The sequence below is a fragment of the Oncorhynchus mykiss genome, chromosome 26, assembly GCF_057628025.1.
Source record: "Oncorhynchus mykiss isolate SJ-2025 chromosome 26, ASM5762802v1, whole genome shotgun sequence".
In the NCBI taxonomy this organism is placed as follows: domain Eukaryota; kingdom Metazoa; phylum Chordata; class Actinopteri; order Salmoniformes; family Salmonidae; genus Oncorhynchus; species Oncorhynchus mykiss.
In genome coordinates this window covers 2,050,932-2,069,089 of record NC_143047.1, presented here as the reverse complement: position 1 = coordinate 2,069,089, position 18,158 = coordinate 2,050,932, and positions in this window count along the sequence as shown.

The following is an 18,158-nucleotide window of genomic DNA, read 5'->3' as shown; positions in this document are numbered from 1 at the left end:
TACCGAACAGCAATAGCATTAGAGTGGTGAAAAATCACACAGAGAGCTACAGTAGTGGCAACGGACATCTTAATAACACTAAAAAGGCTGGAAAGAATGAAGTGTAGAAAGAGTGAGGGACGGTCCAACATAGCTTGGCCTGTCAGAGCTCAGTTAACGTTATCCAGTGGGACCAAACGATTTCCTAGAAACTCTTGTCCTAGAACTCGATAAATCTTCCCAATTTTCAAGACTGGGGGAGGTCAGATTTATAATCCAGAGGGCATACTATATCATCCAATAATTAGGATGACATCAAAGACTGACAGGCAATAACCTTAGCCTCAGTCCTTCACCCTTACCCTGACTCCCAGTCATTCACATTCACACACACCTACACACAAAAACCTACGCACAGACACATGCACACGCGCACACACAACATCCCAAACCTATCCTGCGCACCACCACTAGTCAGCCCAGAATGTTTTTTCGGTGCTATTGTTTTGAGTAAAGTATACATGACATATAATTAACACCACCACAGCACAACGTGCAGGGGGAGAATGAAGTACTTTTCCAGCTTTTCCCAATAAGATGGGATATCCATCCAAGGCGAAAGAGGGACCAGGCTTATTCCAGGTTTACGCAGTCCCAAGTGAGGGAATGCAGGGTAAATCGATTGAGTTACCCTGGCTATTTTCAGACACTCTTAGAAAAATGGTTCCAAAAGGGTTCTTTGGTAGAACCTTTTTGGTTCCAGGTACAACTCTTTGGGTTCCTTGTAGAACCCTCTGTGTAATGGGTTCTACATGGAACTCAAAACGGTTATTCCTGGAACCAAAAGGGTTCTCCTATGGGGACTGCCGAAGAACCCTTTTAGGTTTTGGATAGCACCTTCTTTTCTAAGACATTTACATTTGAGTCATTTAGCAGACACTCTTATCCAGAGGGACTTACAGGAGCAATTAGGGTTAAGTGCCTTGCTCAATGGCACATCAACAGATTTTTCACCTAGTCGGCTTGGTGATTCAAACCAGTGACCTTTCGGTTACTGGCCCAACTCTCCTAACCGCTAGGATACCTGCCGCCCTAAGAGTGTTGGGTTCCTCCCTAGGGGTTTTCTCTCTGGACAGAATAAATGGTGGTGGGGAAAGTGTATAGCACACACAAACAAATATATGCACACATATATGTGCATGCACGCATACCGCATACACACACCAGCCTGTAATTATCAAGTTACTAACATGTAGCCTAGTGCTGCATTCAATGGCCTGTTCATAAGGGAACCTAGATGGAACTAACCCCATACAGAGTTATTGTGAACAGATATGGGCAAATTTGCTTGTAGTGGTTATCAAAAGCACCATTGCACTATTGTGTCACAGCGATAAGCTTGTTTTCATTTGCAACAAACGTGCTTATGTGTTTCCAGATAATATTAGATACTGTAAGCAGGTTACTAAGCTTTGGGTCAGCTTCCTTAGTGTCTGATAAGCTGAAACCCAAGTAAGGGCTTTCAGGAACACAGCATTGACACACACACACACACACACACACACACACACACACACACACACACACGCACACATGCACACACACACAAACAATATGCGGCAGGTCACAAGTACACAATATAGTGCCAGTAAAGGACCCTATTCAAGAACATTTAATTCAGGCATATTCACGGTGTACTGTAGCACTGTGATGCCCTGTAAGATAAACTAAAGATGTGTAAGGATGGCTGGTCTACGTTTTCTACTGGAAGGATAAAATTCTCCAATTCCCTTGACTAGGGCACTTATCTGAAATTGCCTGAGTATCAACCTCGCTGAAGAAATGGCTGAAATGTTCAAACGTGAGCAGGAAAATTACTCCAGTAATGTGTGATCATGCTCTCCAAGATCGCCAGATGGATTACCAGGACGTGTACTCCGAGCATGCACTGACCAACTGGCAAGTGTCTTCACTGACATTTTCAACCTCTCCCTGTCTGAGTCTGTAATACTAACATGTTTCAAGCAGACAACCACAGTCCCTGTGCCCAATAACACTAAGGTAACCTCCCTAAATGACTCATAGCACTCACGTCTGTAGCCATGCAGTGCCATGAAAGGCTGGTCATGGCTCACATTAACATCATTATCTCAGCAACGCTAGACCCATAGACCCACTCCCCACTGCCCTTTCACACCTGGACATAAGGAAGACCTATGTGAGAATGCTATTCATTGACTACAGCTCAGCATTCAACCCCATAGTGCCTTCAAAGCTCATCACTAAGCTAAGGACCCTGGGACTTAACACCTCCCTCTGCAACTGGATCCAGGACTTCCTGACGGGCAGCCCCCAGGTGGCAAGGGTAGGTGACAACACATCCGCCGCGCTGATCCTCAACAGGGTGGCACCTCAGGGGTGTGTGCTCAAGTCCCCTCCTGTACTCCCTGTTCACTCATGACTGCATGGCCAGGCAAGACTCCAATACCATCATTAAGTTTGCCGATCACACAACAGTGGTAGGCCTGATCACCGACAACGATGAGACAGCCTAAAGGGAGGAGGTCAGAGACCTGGCCGTGTGGTGCCAGGACAACAACCTCTCCCTCAACGGGATCAAGACAAAGGAGATGATTGTCGACTACAGGAAAAGGAGGACCGAGCACACCCCATTCTCATCGACGAGGCTGTAGTGGAGCAGGTTGAGAGCTTCAAGTTCCTTGGTGTCCACATCACCAACAAACTAACATGTTCCAAGCACACCAAGACAGTCGTGAAGAGGGCACGACAAAACCTATTCAGGAGACTGAAAAGATTTGGTATGGGTCCTCAGATCCTCAAAAGGTTCTACAGCTGTACCATCGAGAGTATGGTTGCATCACTGCCTGGTATGGTAACTGCTTGGCCTCCGACCGCAAGGCACTACAGAGGGTAGAGCATACTGCCCAGTACATCACTGGGGCCAAGCATCCTGCCACCCCAAACCTCTAATACCAGGCAGTGTCAGAAGAAGGCCCTAAAAATTGTCAAAGACTCCAGCCACCCTAGTCATAGAGTGTTCTCTCTGCTACCGCACGGCAAATGGTACCGCAGCACCAAGTCTAGGTTCAAGAGGCTTCTAAACAGCTTCTACCCGCAAGCCATAAGACTCCTGAACATCAAATCAAATGGCTACCCAGACTATTTGCATTGTCCCCCCCCCCCACCCCCACCTTTTACGCTGCTACTACTGTCTGTTTATTATCAATGCGTAGTCACTTTAATAACTCTGCCTACATGTACATATTACCTCTACTAACTGGTGCCCTCACACATTGACTCTGTACCGGTACCCCCTGTATTTAGCCTCGATATTGTTATTTTACTGCAGCTCTTTAATTATTTGTTACTTTTATTAATTTATGTTTTGTATTTTTCTTAAAACTGCACTGTTGGTTAAGGGCTTGTAAAGTAAGCATTTCACTGTAAAGTTGTATTCGGCACGTGACAAATAAAATGAGATTTGATTTGAATATTACTCCAGTAAGTGTGTCCATTCAGCAAATTGAGTGATGCTGAAAATCATTAGGATCTCTCTAAGAAGAGATCAGTATCCACAAGAGTTTGCGACAGGTTTACACTGTGATTCTTTATGGAGAGGGACACAATAATATAAAATTCAAAAACAAAGAATTTATTTGCTGTCTATTCTGTTGCTGAGCCCAGTCTGGGTACTGGGGGGAAACGTTCCTATAAACTAACTGTTGTCACAAAAATATCAACTTCATAACAAACTTGCCCTTACGCAAGTGTAGGAGAGTTGAAATGGTTATTCCATCATACTTCAAATTATTAGAATAGTACACAACGCAGAACAGAACAACCAGGTTAAGGGTCCGTGGCCCAAGCCCGCAAGCAGGAATATTCCAAGTTCAGACAGAAGGGGGGAGTCAGATCGCTATGATCGCCAGGAACTTTACTTTTGGTGTCTATTTTTAGTTGTTGTGCTACTAGTGCTGCCTGTTGATGTTAAGTAGGCAGAAACAGTAGCTGAATGATATTAACATCTTTGGGTTTTATTTCATTAAATGTATTTTATTTCATCTGGGTCCTTACGTCACCTACTAACACCCTGGTACTACCCGTAGCTCCGTTCTCCTCAGTCCGAGAAACACAGAAAGAAAGAACTTTTCAGATGGTGCATTAGAGACTGATGTGTTCCTGTCCTGTCTTTTCATAATTTATTGCAGATCGACATAAAAGCCAAAATGACAGCCGTGGTGTCGCTCTTCATTTCTTGGTTCTCCTGTGGTACATATAAAGACCGCTACACAAGCCTATACTCCGCCTCAGTAGTCTGGCGTCTATCCCATGTTCGGTGCGTTGTTCGGCTAGTTTCCTCCAGACCGGGGTTCAAAGACTATTTCAAATCATTTAAAATACTGAGTGGCACACTGGAACCAATAGAATAGCAATAAAACAGAAACCCAACCCATCTGGCACTCCATACAGGCTAATATAGATAACCGCTAAAAGTATGTGAAATATTTCAAATAGTATTTGAACTCTCTGGTCAGGTTCCCTCAATTACCTAACATGTTCTCCAATCTATGACCTGGCCATGTTGTGCCATTTGCTTTGATAGCCCTATACAAGTTGAACACAAGAGCCTACTGTTATCCTCCACCGCACCATGCTGGTCCTCGCTCTCTCCAACACCCAACTTTCTCCATTTCCTTTAGTCTTTCCCTGCCTCTCTATTCTTACAACACCCAACTCTCCTATTGTTTCTCATTCTCTGTTGCTCTTTCTCATTGTTTCCCTCTGTTGGTTCTCTCTCTCTGCTCGTTAGGGTGTCTGATGGCGTGGGGTGTGTTGGGGACAAGGGAGAATACAAAAGACGGTGCTGCTCATTTCACTTCAAGGTCATTCTTGCTTTTCTTCTGTCTGCCCATCTCTCTCTCTCTCAATGCAATTCAAAGGGGCTTTATTGGCATGGGAAACATTTGTTTACATTGCCAAAGCAAGTGAAATAGATAATAAACAAAAGTAAAATAAATAATCAAAATTAACAGTAAACAATACACTCACAAAAGTTTCAGAGGTGTCACGATCGTTATAGTGATTGGACCAATGCGCAGCGTGCGTAGAGTTCCACATATTTTAATAAATCGAAACTCACCAAACAAAACAATAAAGCACAAACGAAACGTGAAGCTACGAGTGTGCACATAGGCAACTGTAGACAATATCCCACGAAGCACAATGAGGAAATGGCTACCTAAATATGATCTCCAATCAGAGACAACGATAAACAGCTGTCTCTGATTGGGAACCATCCCAGGCCAACATAAACCATTAATCACTAGTCACTATCATTCCCCAACCAACATAGAGAATAAACAGCTCTCTATGGTCAGGGCGTGACAGTACCCCCCCCCCCCCCCCCCCCCCCAAAGGTGCGGACTCCGACCGCAAAACCTGACTCAATAGGGAAGGGCCTGGGTGGGCATCTACGATGGGTGACACAAAAGCATTGGGGGTGGCTCCGGTGCGGGGCGAAGAACCCCCTTTGCTCGCAGGTACGTCATCCTCCATGGCGGCTCTGGTGCGGGGATCGTCGCCGGAAGGCTCTGGTGCGGGAATCGTCGCCGGAAGCTCCGGACCGTGGGTCGTCGCTGGATGCACTGGACCGTGGATCGTCGCCGGAGGCTCTGGACTGAGAACCCCTGCTGAAGGTTCTGGACTGCCGACCGTTGCTGGAGGGTCCGTATTGCCGACCGTCGCTGGAGGCTCCGGACCGTGGACCGTCGTGGGAGGTTCTGGACCGTGGACCGTCGTTGGAAGCTCCGGACCGTGGGCCATCGCTGGAGGCACTGGACCGTAGATTGTCACAGGAGGCTCTGGACTGAGAACCCCTGCTGAAGGCTCTGAACTGCCGACCGTCGCTGGAGGCTCCGTATTGCCGACCGTCGTTGGAGGTTCCGGACCGTGGACCGTCGTTGGAGGTTCCGGACCGTGGACCGTCATTGGAGGTTCCAGACTGTGGACCGTTGTTGGAGGTTCCGGACTGTGAAACATCGCCGGAAGCTTTGGACTGTGAACCGTCGCCGGAAGCTCTGGACTGGGAACCGTCGCCGGAAGCTCTGGACTGGTAACCGTCGCCGGAAGCTCTGGCTCTGTTATGTGGGGCATGGAGGTACAGGGCATCTCCGCAGCTTTCAGGGGGGTTGCGGTTGGGATGTGAGTGGCTCACGATTTGTGGGGTGTACTCTTAGAAAAAAGGGTTCCAAAAAGGTTATTCAGCTGTCCCCATAGGAGAACCCTTTTAGGTTCTAGATAGCACCCTTTTGGTTTCTAAGAGTGTGTATCTGGGCTCAGAGGAGTGGGTTAGGAAGAACATGGAAGGAGTGTCACAGGCATCATGCAGGGACGTTCAATTGCAAGAGGCATCAAGAGACTGACTGATGGGGGTGAGGGTTGGAAAATCCCCCAAGAGTTGGCACAGCAGGAGGACCTAGCGTCTCTTAAGCTGCTGGAGAGAGACATGGGGGCGGAGGTGTTACCTAAACCAATGAGGAGGCTGCTTGAGCAGCCTAGGGAGGAGAGCCCACCACCGTTTCCATCACTGCAAGTGACAGCAGAGACTGGGGACTGGCAGGAGGGTCTGGAGAACATACTGACTTTTAACACTCTGGGAAGTTTGCGTAAGTGGGGGCTAAGGCACTGTACTTATCAGCGCTGTCACGTCACCAATACATCAATCCCCAAACCCGTTGTGATAAGAACAGCCCACGTGGGACTACCTCTCCCTTTCATTAGGTGTAGTGATTCTTTGTCACAACAGAAACACATCGGTCAGCCTGACTGGATTTCTGTTTTTAGATGGAACATGAGGGGGTTACGACATAACACATGGACTGTTGTGAGGAATGGCATGCGACAACAGTAGCTCCGCAGTGCATTCCCCAATAGGAGGTCAATGTTATAAAAGTGCAATAACGTGAGGTATTTCATTGTCGCATGGAGCGGAGGTATTTCACAGACACATTGATATCAATGCAGGATTTACGTGAAACTCTGAGGTACAAACCCAGATCTCGAGTTACAGTTTGGTCAAGAAGTGAACAGACCTCATTCCAATCTCAAAGTTAGCTTTCTTTCTTATTTTCCTCCCCCCTCCTTTTTTCTTTATCTTCCATTCCTCCATCTGTTACATGTATTTCTCTCCACTCTCTTTATATCGATTATTTCCTGTCTCTTTACACTAATTTCACTCTCAAACTTTTATTTTGCTCCCAATGGCCCGTATTCATAAGCTTCTGAGAGTAGGAGTGCTTATGTAGGATCAGTGTTGCCTTTTAAATCAAAATGAATGACAGAGGTGACCTGATCCTAGATCAGCACTCCTACTCTGAGACACTTTGTGAATATGGGACTATCTTCCTCTAGTGCATCTGCCGGTCTCTCGTTTTCGCTTCTGTCTTTGTTGCAGTTTTAGGATTTGGAGTCTTAGTGCTCTCTCTCCCTATCTCTTTCTAGAGAGAGTTGGGAGTCTTCTTGTGGGCTTCTATTTATACTTGTGCAGTTAGTTCTTGGTTTGCTCCATGCAGGCACAGGGATGTGGCCTGTGCCTCAAAGACTTCCCGCTGCCAAACACCATGGAGCATTCACAGGCAGCCCAATCCCTGGCCTGGCCTGGAGCTGCCCACCGTCACCTAACCACAGCAAATTGCAGCAGGGCAGAGTTGCATGGGTTGATCTAGAGAATGGGATATGAAATCCAAACCAATCCGATAAAATATCAGAATACGCAGGAAAAACACAAATGCATTCAAAACAATATGAAAGAAAACTGTAAATCTTAAAAGATAAACTGTAAATCTGTACAAAAACATTAAACTTCATAATAAAATGTTAAAACACCTCATTGGTGTCTGCCCCTCTTACCTGACAGGGCAAGCTGTTCCATAACTGTGGAGCTGTGATGCTGCTTCACAGGTGTGGCCTTGGTTCTACCCCTTGGTATTGGAGGAGACGGATGAAGTAGCAACCGTACCCTGCCTGCAGTGCCAGATTGGCGAGGTTTGCACTTTTGGGACTATGTCATGCACTCTCATAGGCTGTCTGAAAAGTATCTCTTTACTGCACACACCAAATTGACACATAGCAATTTGTATTGGAAATACAAATCTCAGAGAAAATAAATCAGTAAGAGAGAGAGAGCGAGAGAGAGAGAGAGTGTGGGTGAGCAAGCTATTTACACAGATGGTTTAGATTGCATACCATGGAGGAAACATGAGAAAAAGACTGGGTGATCTCGTACTTGAGAGAGCTTGATCTAATGTCCATTATGCAATGACAGACTCATATCTTTCCCAGTGCCAAAATGCTACGCGTTAGCATTGCTATAAAAGGAAATGGTATGCATCTCAATTTCCTGGCAGACGCGTTGTTGCACATGTCACAGAGAGTTTGGGCCTGATTTTGGTAGGCTGTTATGAAAATTGTATCGAACAGCTATCAAAAGGCCATCAACCAATTACGGCTACAGAAAGATGTGACGAAACAATGTTAATTTACAATAAAAGGCAAATCGTAGTAATCACAGCATGGAGTGATTAGAAAGATATTCCAAGGAGAGCATCATTGGTCTGGTTGCAATGCAAAACAAAACTTGGTGAAAATGAATGAAATTTTGCTTTCATGTGTGGGGGGGATAGGGCTAATTGAGCATAGTATTGTATGACTCTAACTGGAATGATTTAATGACTAGCCATGGAATTCTGTGCTGTAAAGTGTAATCAAATTCATGTTCTGATTTTACATACTGTTGTTATTATTTTACAGGGTGGTTTGTATTTGCATGATGTATTCAGATATGCTTGTGCTAATACTGCATGCTACCTTTTGGGGCACTGACTGTCTGTTGCTCAAACAAATCAACCTATATGTTCTATTTCTCTTCCATCATTGTTCAAATCAATTCCATTACAGGGGCATATTTCCTAGCAACATCTACAGTAGCCATGTTTAGTGACTGAGAGAGATGAACTGCTTGTTCATCGCGAAATATGCTTTGTGTCTCCGAGACACCAGATACAGTATTTAAGGAATGCAAACTCCATTGTGCCTAAATAGCAGTTGTTTTGGCAACCTCACCCGGGCCATCTAGCATAACAGAGGGCAGAACCGCCCTCAGAGCGAAGCACGTAACCAAAGCCCCAAAGAATTCCCTTGGATTCAGCTTTGACCCAAAGCTGTGTGTTAAAAAAGAAAGGGAGCAAAGTTGCTGACACTCGGGATCATAAATAAATGCACTCTACCACTGGTGATTTCCTGAGACAGGCATTTTCTGTTGACTGGGAGAGCAGAGGCCAGTGGAACGTAGTTGTCACGTGTGCTCCCTCTCCGGCCTCTAATTCACCAGGCTGCTCGTTATGGCGCACACCTGTCACAATCGTTACGCGCATCAGCGCATTATGACACTCACCTGGACTCCATCACCTCCTTGATTGCCTGCCCTATATATGTCACTCCCTTTGGTTCCTTTGGTTCCCGAGGCGTCATTGTTTCTCTGCGTTGTTTGTGTTATGTTGTTTATTTAGTAAAACACTTACTCCCTGAACTTGCTTCCCGACTCACAGCGCACATCGTTACAAAATGACACCTCACCAAAGGGAAGCATCAGGGAGTGATTTTTTTGAATATTTTTTTGTAGGATCCGGGTGTCAGAACCAGAGCTACCTGGGAGGCCTCAGCCTGTTTGTCGGATTCCCATGCCTCGGCGGGTTCGATGGGTTCCCCTGCCTCAGCTGGTTCAATGGGCTTCTATACCTCAGCGGGGTCGATAGGCTCCCATGCTTCAGCTGGCTCGACAGGCTGCCGTGCCTCAGTGGGTTCGATAGGCTCCTATGCCTCAGCTGGGTGAACAGGTTCCTCAACCGAGGCAACCAGAGATCTCAGCCAGCTCATCAGGCTCTCACGCCTCAGCCGGTTCGTCAGGTTTCTGCACCTCAGCAGAGGCGACCGGTCCGCTCCTGAGCCCCAGGATCGTCCCTGTGGTTGGCGTCCTGCACCTGGAGCCGTACGTGCCGGGGAGGGGGTACTGTCACGTATGCTCTCTCCGGCGCTCTAGGTCGTCATGCTCCCGCGCCTCAGCTGGATCGACAGGTTCCCGCGCCTTAGCAGAGATGACCGGTCCGCTCCTGATCCCCGGGATCGTCATCTTGGTCGGTGTCCCGCTTGTCGGGGAGGGGGTACTGTCATGTGTGCTCCCTCGCCGGCCTCTAGGTATCCAGGCTGCTCGTTATGGCGCACACCTGTCACCATCGTTACGCGCATTGACACTCACCTGGACTCATCACTTCCTTGATTACCTGCCCTATACATGTCACTCCCTTTGGTTCCTTCCCGAGGCGTCATTGTCTGTGCGTTGATGTTTCTTATTTTATATTGTTTTATTTATTAACACTCTCTCCCTGAACTTGCTTCCTGACACTCAGCACACATTGTTACAGTAGTGAAGTAATCATCTTTGTCATCAGTGTTATCTTCATCATACTTGTTATCACCATCACAATCCACATTATTTACAGAATTTCTATTTTAGCTTTTTATGCATTTGCTTCACAAAACATGAGCCAATATTTGTATTAAGGTAACTTTATAGTTTTTAAATTTACACTTGCGTGCAATTGAATTTGGCTGGGTTTAAACGGAACATTCAGAGCTATGATTTTTTTTAAACAAATTGCTAAATATTGATCTGTAGCCCCACTCAGTTCTAAACCGAAATGGGACTTTCTAGACTCACTCACCAAGATAAAGTGAAATATTATTTTGTTCTCTTTAACACACTGAACCCGTAAACCACACTGTTCTTGCACACAGATGCTCATATGACACACAAGCAGAGTCCCCCAACAGTACAACTCAAGCCATACCGGGTTAGGGTAGTGGGGAATGTGCTGATGAGACAACCTTGTTAAAAACACAACATAAGCTTCTCATTTGAGCCAGTCCTTTTCATGTAACCACCCCACAATGACAAAACTGCCCTTACAACTTAAGTAACCACAAAAGTCTACGGGGCCTGTTTCCTGGGTACAGATAAGTCTAGTCCAGGACTAAAGAACATGCTAGGCTTAATTTGTGTCTGGGAAACTGCCCAGACACAAATAGACTGAACTGCAGTCTTTCTCTTACTGAATGTACTGGTCTTATTTTGCAGGAACTGTACAATTCAAGGATATGTTGATTGTACATATTGTTCTGCCCTATGTATAAAGAACAGAAATAAAAACGCAACAAGCAACTATTTCAAGGATTTTATGAGTTACAGTTTATATAAGGAAATCAGTCAATTTAAATAAATTCATTAGGTCCTAATCTATGGACTTCACATGACTGGGCAGGGGTCAGCCATGGGTGGGCCTGGGAGGACATAGGCCCACCCACTTGGCAGCCAGGCCAATCAGAATGAGTTTTCCCACAAAAGGGCTTTATTACAGACAGAAATACTCCTCAGCATTGTGTTGCGTGACAACTGCACATTTGAATGTGTCCTTTTATTGTCCCCAGCACAAGGTGCACCTGTGAAATGATCGTGCTTCTTGATATGCCACACCTGTCAGGTGTATGAATTATCTTGGCAAAGAGAAATGCTCACTAACAGGGATATAAACAAATTTGTGCAAAAACATTTGGAGAAATAAGCTTTTTGTGCATATGGAAAATCTTTTTTTTTTTGTTTCAGCTCATGAAACATGGGGCCAACAATTGACATGTTGCTTTTACACTTTAGTTCAGTGTAGTTGCAGAGAGAGGGTGACCAAAGTGGATGTGGCTGTGTGCGCACTCGTGCATGTTTGTATGTGACGTATGCCTCAAGGAGACAGCCTCTAATGGTCAACCATGAAGACAGATGCTCAGCCTGGCATCTCTACATCCCTGTGGCCAACTCCTCATGAGTACCCACATCCATACTCACCTTGCGAGTAAAACATTTGAGCGTCCCCCCTCGTAAAAGTGATGAGAAACTTGTTCTGTTTTGCAGTTCATTTCCTGCATTTCTATACACGGGGTGGAGGAAAATGTTTGCAATTTTAATATTTTTTATATTTTAACTGATGATCAATGGGCCTCACCCCAGTCCGTAATTTGGCCATGCTTACTACAAGTCTAGATAGCTGGTCGCTAGAATAACTTACCAATCAAAAAATGTTAAGCTGACATGGACTAATTAAGTGACTGCTGATGCATAGCCACATTGCGAAATTGCACCTTGTGTATTCTATTATTCTAACTCTCAACAGTAAGTTGAGACCCCCACCCCAAAAAAATGTTTTTCATTGGTTCGTGGGCCTACAAAAGGGGGGCAGTGGGCCGCATGAGCAAAATATAGAGAAACATGGAGAGTAGCATAGGAGTCAATTCACATTAAGAAACATCATTGATGATAATGATAAAGTAATAATCCTGACTGGCACCATGAACAAATATACTGTTCATAGCAACATGGGACATATACTGTAAGCCAAATCAAGCTGTATTGAGCTGCCCTGGTTACTACACCATAGTTGCTGGAACCAAGCATTAGAACAAGGAAGGACAAAGTGAAATTAAAATATGCAAGCCAGCACAGTTTGGTTTCGTGTCAACACGACAATGTGAAAAGGTTCATAGTTGGTTGTAACAATATAACCTTATTCTTTGAATTCAGAAGAAAGCTACAGTACAAATATACTGTTTTTCAAGTAGTGCTAGTCTCCGAAGCTGAGTGTTTCACAGACTTTCAGCCAAGCTCAATTCCTTTGACGCTGAGCACACTTTTTTGATTGTGCGTATGGCTGTGTGTGTGTCTATTTGTCTGTGTGCGTGTGCGTTCCTTTGGCTTGGCTGCATTTCTAGGACCCTTGGTGTTATATGCAGTAGGAGTCTGTCTTAAAGAACATTGTATCATGATGAGGACCGCCGCTGACAAGGCCCGCAGTGTGTTTGTGCGCTTATGTATTTGTTTGTGCGTATTAAAAGCACCTTGATAATTACATGCGTCTGCTCAGTGGGTTCTTTTCATCAGAGCCAGAGCAGAGTGCCAGTCTCCATGTCGCATGACTTATTTATGAACAAAAGCACCAATCATATGAAAATTGACACTGGGTCATGTTTGTACTGGGGAAAGTGTTGCCTAAAGTGTCAGTAATAATGAGTAGCGCACTTGCCAAGGGCAGGAATGCAGTCTGCAGTACAACTAGGCATGCAAAACTTTATGTGCATCCCAAAAAGCACCCTATTCCCTATATAGTGCACTACATTTGACCAAGACCCATAGAGCTTTGGTCAAAAGTAGTACACTACAAAGGGGATAGGGTGCCATTTGGGTTGCGTGCTTATGGTGCTCCAACAAAGAAAAGGCTGACAGACTGTTTATCATTCATTGTTCTGGATGAGATATTTCATCCTAGTTTGAAATCTACTGATCGTTTCATTGACGGTTGATGTTGCCTGCCTGCCTCCTTTGGTTGAAACCACAGCTATGTCAATGCTTAGCTAAAGACAACATTGAGGCCAGAAAAGGATATAAAAAATGTTAGGGCTTCAAAACAAGCCTTGCGAAGCTGGAAAGAAGTTAACCGGTCGTGGGTGAGTTTCACAAAAACATAAAGATCAACTTTAGCACTAAGATTATCTTAAGTGAATGGTGCCGGAGGGAATGTTGGCGATTTTTCAGGCTCCTGAACAATAGATCTTAACATAATGTTTCCGCCATCGTTTCCTATGACCGAAAAGAGCTTCTGGACATCTGAACAGCTATCACTAACTTCAATTTGTAGGATATCTACTTTAATGTGTAGGAAGCAGGGTAGCCGGGGCGGCAGGGTGTGTATGGCTGTGTGTTGGCAATCCCTTTTTCTCCCCAATGTCATGGTATCCAATTGGTAGTTATAGTCTTGTCCCATCGCTGCAACTCCGTACGTAAGGTTGAGAGCCGTGCGTCCTCCAAAACATGACCCAGTTTCTTGACATAATGCCCTCTTAACCCGAAAGCCAGCCGCACCAATGTGTCGGAAGAACCACCGTACACCTGGAGCTGTGTCAGCGTTCATGAGCCTAGCCCGCCACAGGAGTTGCTAGAGCTCTATGGGACAACTAACCCGGATGATGCTGGGCCAATTGTGCGCCACCTCATGAGTCTCCCAGTCATTGCCAGCTGTGACACAGCCTGGGATCTAACCCGGGTCTGTAGTGACGCCTCAAGCACTGCGATGCAGTGCCTTAGACTGCTGAACCACTCGGGATGCCCCCGCAAATGGATTTTAACAAACAATTGGTCCCCCCAAAAATGCGGAATGCCCTCCGTTGAATTTAAAAATTCCGATGTTGCCCTTGAGACAAAAAGTTTGCCCACTCCTGCACTAGAGGGATAAAAACTATAGTTCACCTTTACTCCACATACAGAGATGCATACAAAGCTCTCCCCCACCCTCCATTTGGCAAATCCAACCAAACCTTTATACTCCTGAATCCTGCTTACAATCAAAACTCAAACAGGAAGTACAAATTACGCACTCAAAGCGGAAGTGGTCCGATGAAGTGGATGTTAAGCTACAGGACTGTTTCGCTGGCTCAGACTGGAATATATTCCGGGATTCATCCGATGGCTTTGAGGAGTTTACCACATCAGTCACCAGCTTCATTAATAAGTGCATCGACAATGTTGTCCCCACAGTGACCATATGTAAATATCCCGACCAGAGGCCATGGATTACAAACAACATTCACACTGAGATAAAGGCTAGAGTTGCCACTTTCAAGGCAATGTATACAAAAATCCTGCTTCGACCTCCGATGAACCATCAAACAGGAAAAGCGTCAATAGAGGACTAAGATCGAATAGTACCAGACCGGCTCTGATGCTCATCGGATGTGGCAGGGCTTGCAAACTATCATGGATTACAAAGGGAAACCCAGCTGAGAGCTGCCCAGTGACACAAGTCAACCAGATGAGGTAAATGCCTTCTATACTCAATTCGAGGCAAGCAACACTTAACCATGCGTGAGATCAACAGCTGTTCCAAGCGACTGTATGATCACACTCTCCATAGTCGATGTGAGTAAGACCTTTAAACAAGTTAACATTCACAAGGCCGCAGGGCCAGACGGATTACCAGGACACATACAAAGAGCATGCGCTGACATTTTCAACTTGTCTTTGACCCAGTCTGTAATACCTGTTGTTTATAATACCATGTTTCAAGCAAACCACCCTAGTCCATGTGTGTTTTAGGGCTCCCGTGTGGCGCAGCGGTCTAAGATTCTGCATCTCAGTGCTAGAGTTGTTAATACAGACCCTGGTTCGATCCTGGGCTGTATCACAACCGGCAGTGATTGGGAGTCCCATAGGGTGGCGCACAATTGGCCCAGTGTCGTCCGGGAGGGTTTGGCCGAGGTATGCCGTCCAAAAATATGCCAAGTTAACCTATCTAGATGACTCCTGCCCCATGGCACTCACATCTTTAGCCATGAAATGCTTTGAAAGGCTGGTCATGGCTCACATCAAAACTATCATCCCAGAAACACTTGGCCCACTCCAATTTCGCATACCACCCCAACAGATCCACAAATTACGCAATCTCTGTTGCGCTCCACACTGCCCTCTCCCATCTGGACCAAAGGAACACCTACATGAGAATGCTGATCATTGACTACAGCTCAGCGTTCAACACCATAGTGCCCTCCAAGCTCATCACTAAGCTAAGGACACTGGGATTGAACACCTCCCTATGCAACTAGATCATGGACTTCCTGACAGGCCGCCCCCAGGTGGTGAGGGTAGGCAACAACACATCCGCTAAGATGACCCTCAACACAGGGGCCTCTCAGCAGTGTGTGCTCAGTCCCCTCACCCATGACTGTGTGGCCACACACAACTCCAACACCATCATTATGTTTGCTGGCAACACAATGGTGGTAGGCCTGATCACCAATTATGATGAGACAGCCTATAGGGAGGAGGTTCAGAGACCTGTGTTGCCAGGACAACAACCTTTCCCTCAACGTGCGCAAGACAAAGAAGCTTATCGTGGACTACAGGAAACAGAGGGCCGAACATCCCCCCATTCACATCGACGGGGCTGTAGTAGAGCAGGAAGTTCCACATCACTAAGGACCATTTCATGGTCCAATCACACCAACACAGGCGTGAAGAGGGCACGACAACACTTTTTCCACCTCAGGAGGCTGAAAATATTTGGCATGGGACCTCAGATACTCAAAAGTTACACAGCTGCACCATTGAGTGCATCTTTACTGGCTGCATCACCTGCTTCTGCTGTTCAGGTGTCTGCTGTTCAGGAACAGCTTCTGCTGTAAGTCTGCTGAACAGTTCATCAAATGACTTCCCGGACAATTTACATTGACACCCTTTATTATTAATTTATTTATCATCATTGTTTTGCATTGAATCCCTTGCACTAGCTCTATGCACATTTTGTAGACTCTACCCACACACTCTCACATACTACACTGACACTCCCTCACACACATGCTCACACACGCTCACACACACATACATGCATACTGACGCCACACACACACACTTTCACACTTTACATAAACAGCTGCAATTATATACTGTATCCTGAATGCCAAGAATGTGCAAAGCTGTCATCAAGGCAAAGGGTAGCTACTTTGAAGAATCTCAAATATAAAATATATTTGAATTTGTTTAACACTTTTTTTGGTTACTACATGATTCCATATGTGTTATTTCATAGTGTTGATGTCTTCACTATTATTCAACAATGTAGAAAATAGTAAAAATATAGAAAAACCCTGGAATGAGTAGGTGTGTCCAAACTTTTGACTGGTACTGTAGATGTGTGGTTTTAAGGAAAGTCAAACAATGGATTAGGATCCATTATAAGATTTTAATACATACTAATACATAATGCAACTAGAGTAAAGAGATTACAAGCAACATGTGGCATGCTGTTCTTACAATGGATGCTATAGTATAACATGCAAACACTCAGATATTCACACAGCAGGAATACGTTTACAAAACATTAGGAACTGCTTTTTCCATGACATACAGTATACTGACCAGGTGAATCCAGGTGAACGCTTTGATTCCTTATGAATGTCACTTTTTTAAAGCCTTGGGACAATTGAGACATGGATTGTGTATGTGTGCCATTCAGAGGGTGAATGGGAAAGACAAAATATTTAAGTACCTTTGAACGGGGTACGATAGTAGGTGCCAGACGCACCAGTTTGTGTCAAGATCTGCAACGCTGCTGTTTTTTTCACGTTCAACATTTTCCTGTGTGTATCAAGAATGGTCCACCACTCAAAGGACATCCAGCCAACTTAACACAACTATGGGGAGAATTGGAGTCAACAGGGTCCAGCATCCCATTCGACAGTAGAGTTCCAAAGGCTGGGCCAAAGTTCCAAAGGCTGGGCCTAATATAGAGTGTAAGAGGTCATACAATAAGTTTTGTAGTGATTCCTATGTTATTAATGTAAAGATTATCTGTTGGTCCGTGGTGTGTAATGAGGACCAAACAGACAATGCACGTGACCCATTTATGAAACTGCTTATTCCAGTTGCTAATAAGCAAGCACCCATGAAGAAAATGAATTGTAAAAACTGTTAAATCCCTGTGGATTGATGAGAAATTGAAAAATGGTATGGTTGAGAGGGATGAGGCATAACCGATTGGCAAACTTATTGCAAATTGACAAATCATGTGACTAAACCCAAGAAAAATAATAAGAAACTACACTATGAAACCAAGATAAATGAAATAAAGAATGACAGCAAAAAGCCTTCGAGCACCTTAAATTAAATTCTGGGAAAAAGGCAAACTCAGCTCCATCATTCATTGAAACAGATGGCTCATTCATCACAAAACCAACTGGTATTGCCAACTACTTTAATTATTTTTTCATTGGAAGATTAGCAAATTTAGGCATAACATGCGAGCAATAAATGCTGACACTACACATCCAAGTATAACTGACCAAATGATATATTCTGTGAAGTTAGTGTGTGAAGTTTTTGTTGTCTATCAACAATGGCAAGCCACCGGGGTCTGACAACTTGGATGGAAAATTACTGAGGATAATAGCGGACGATATTGCCATTCCTATTTGCCACATCTTCAATTTAAGCCTACTAGAATTTGTGTGCC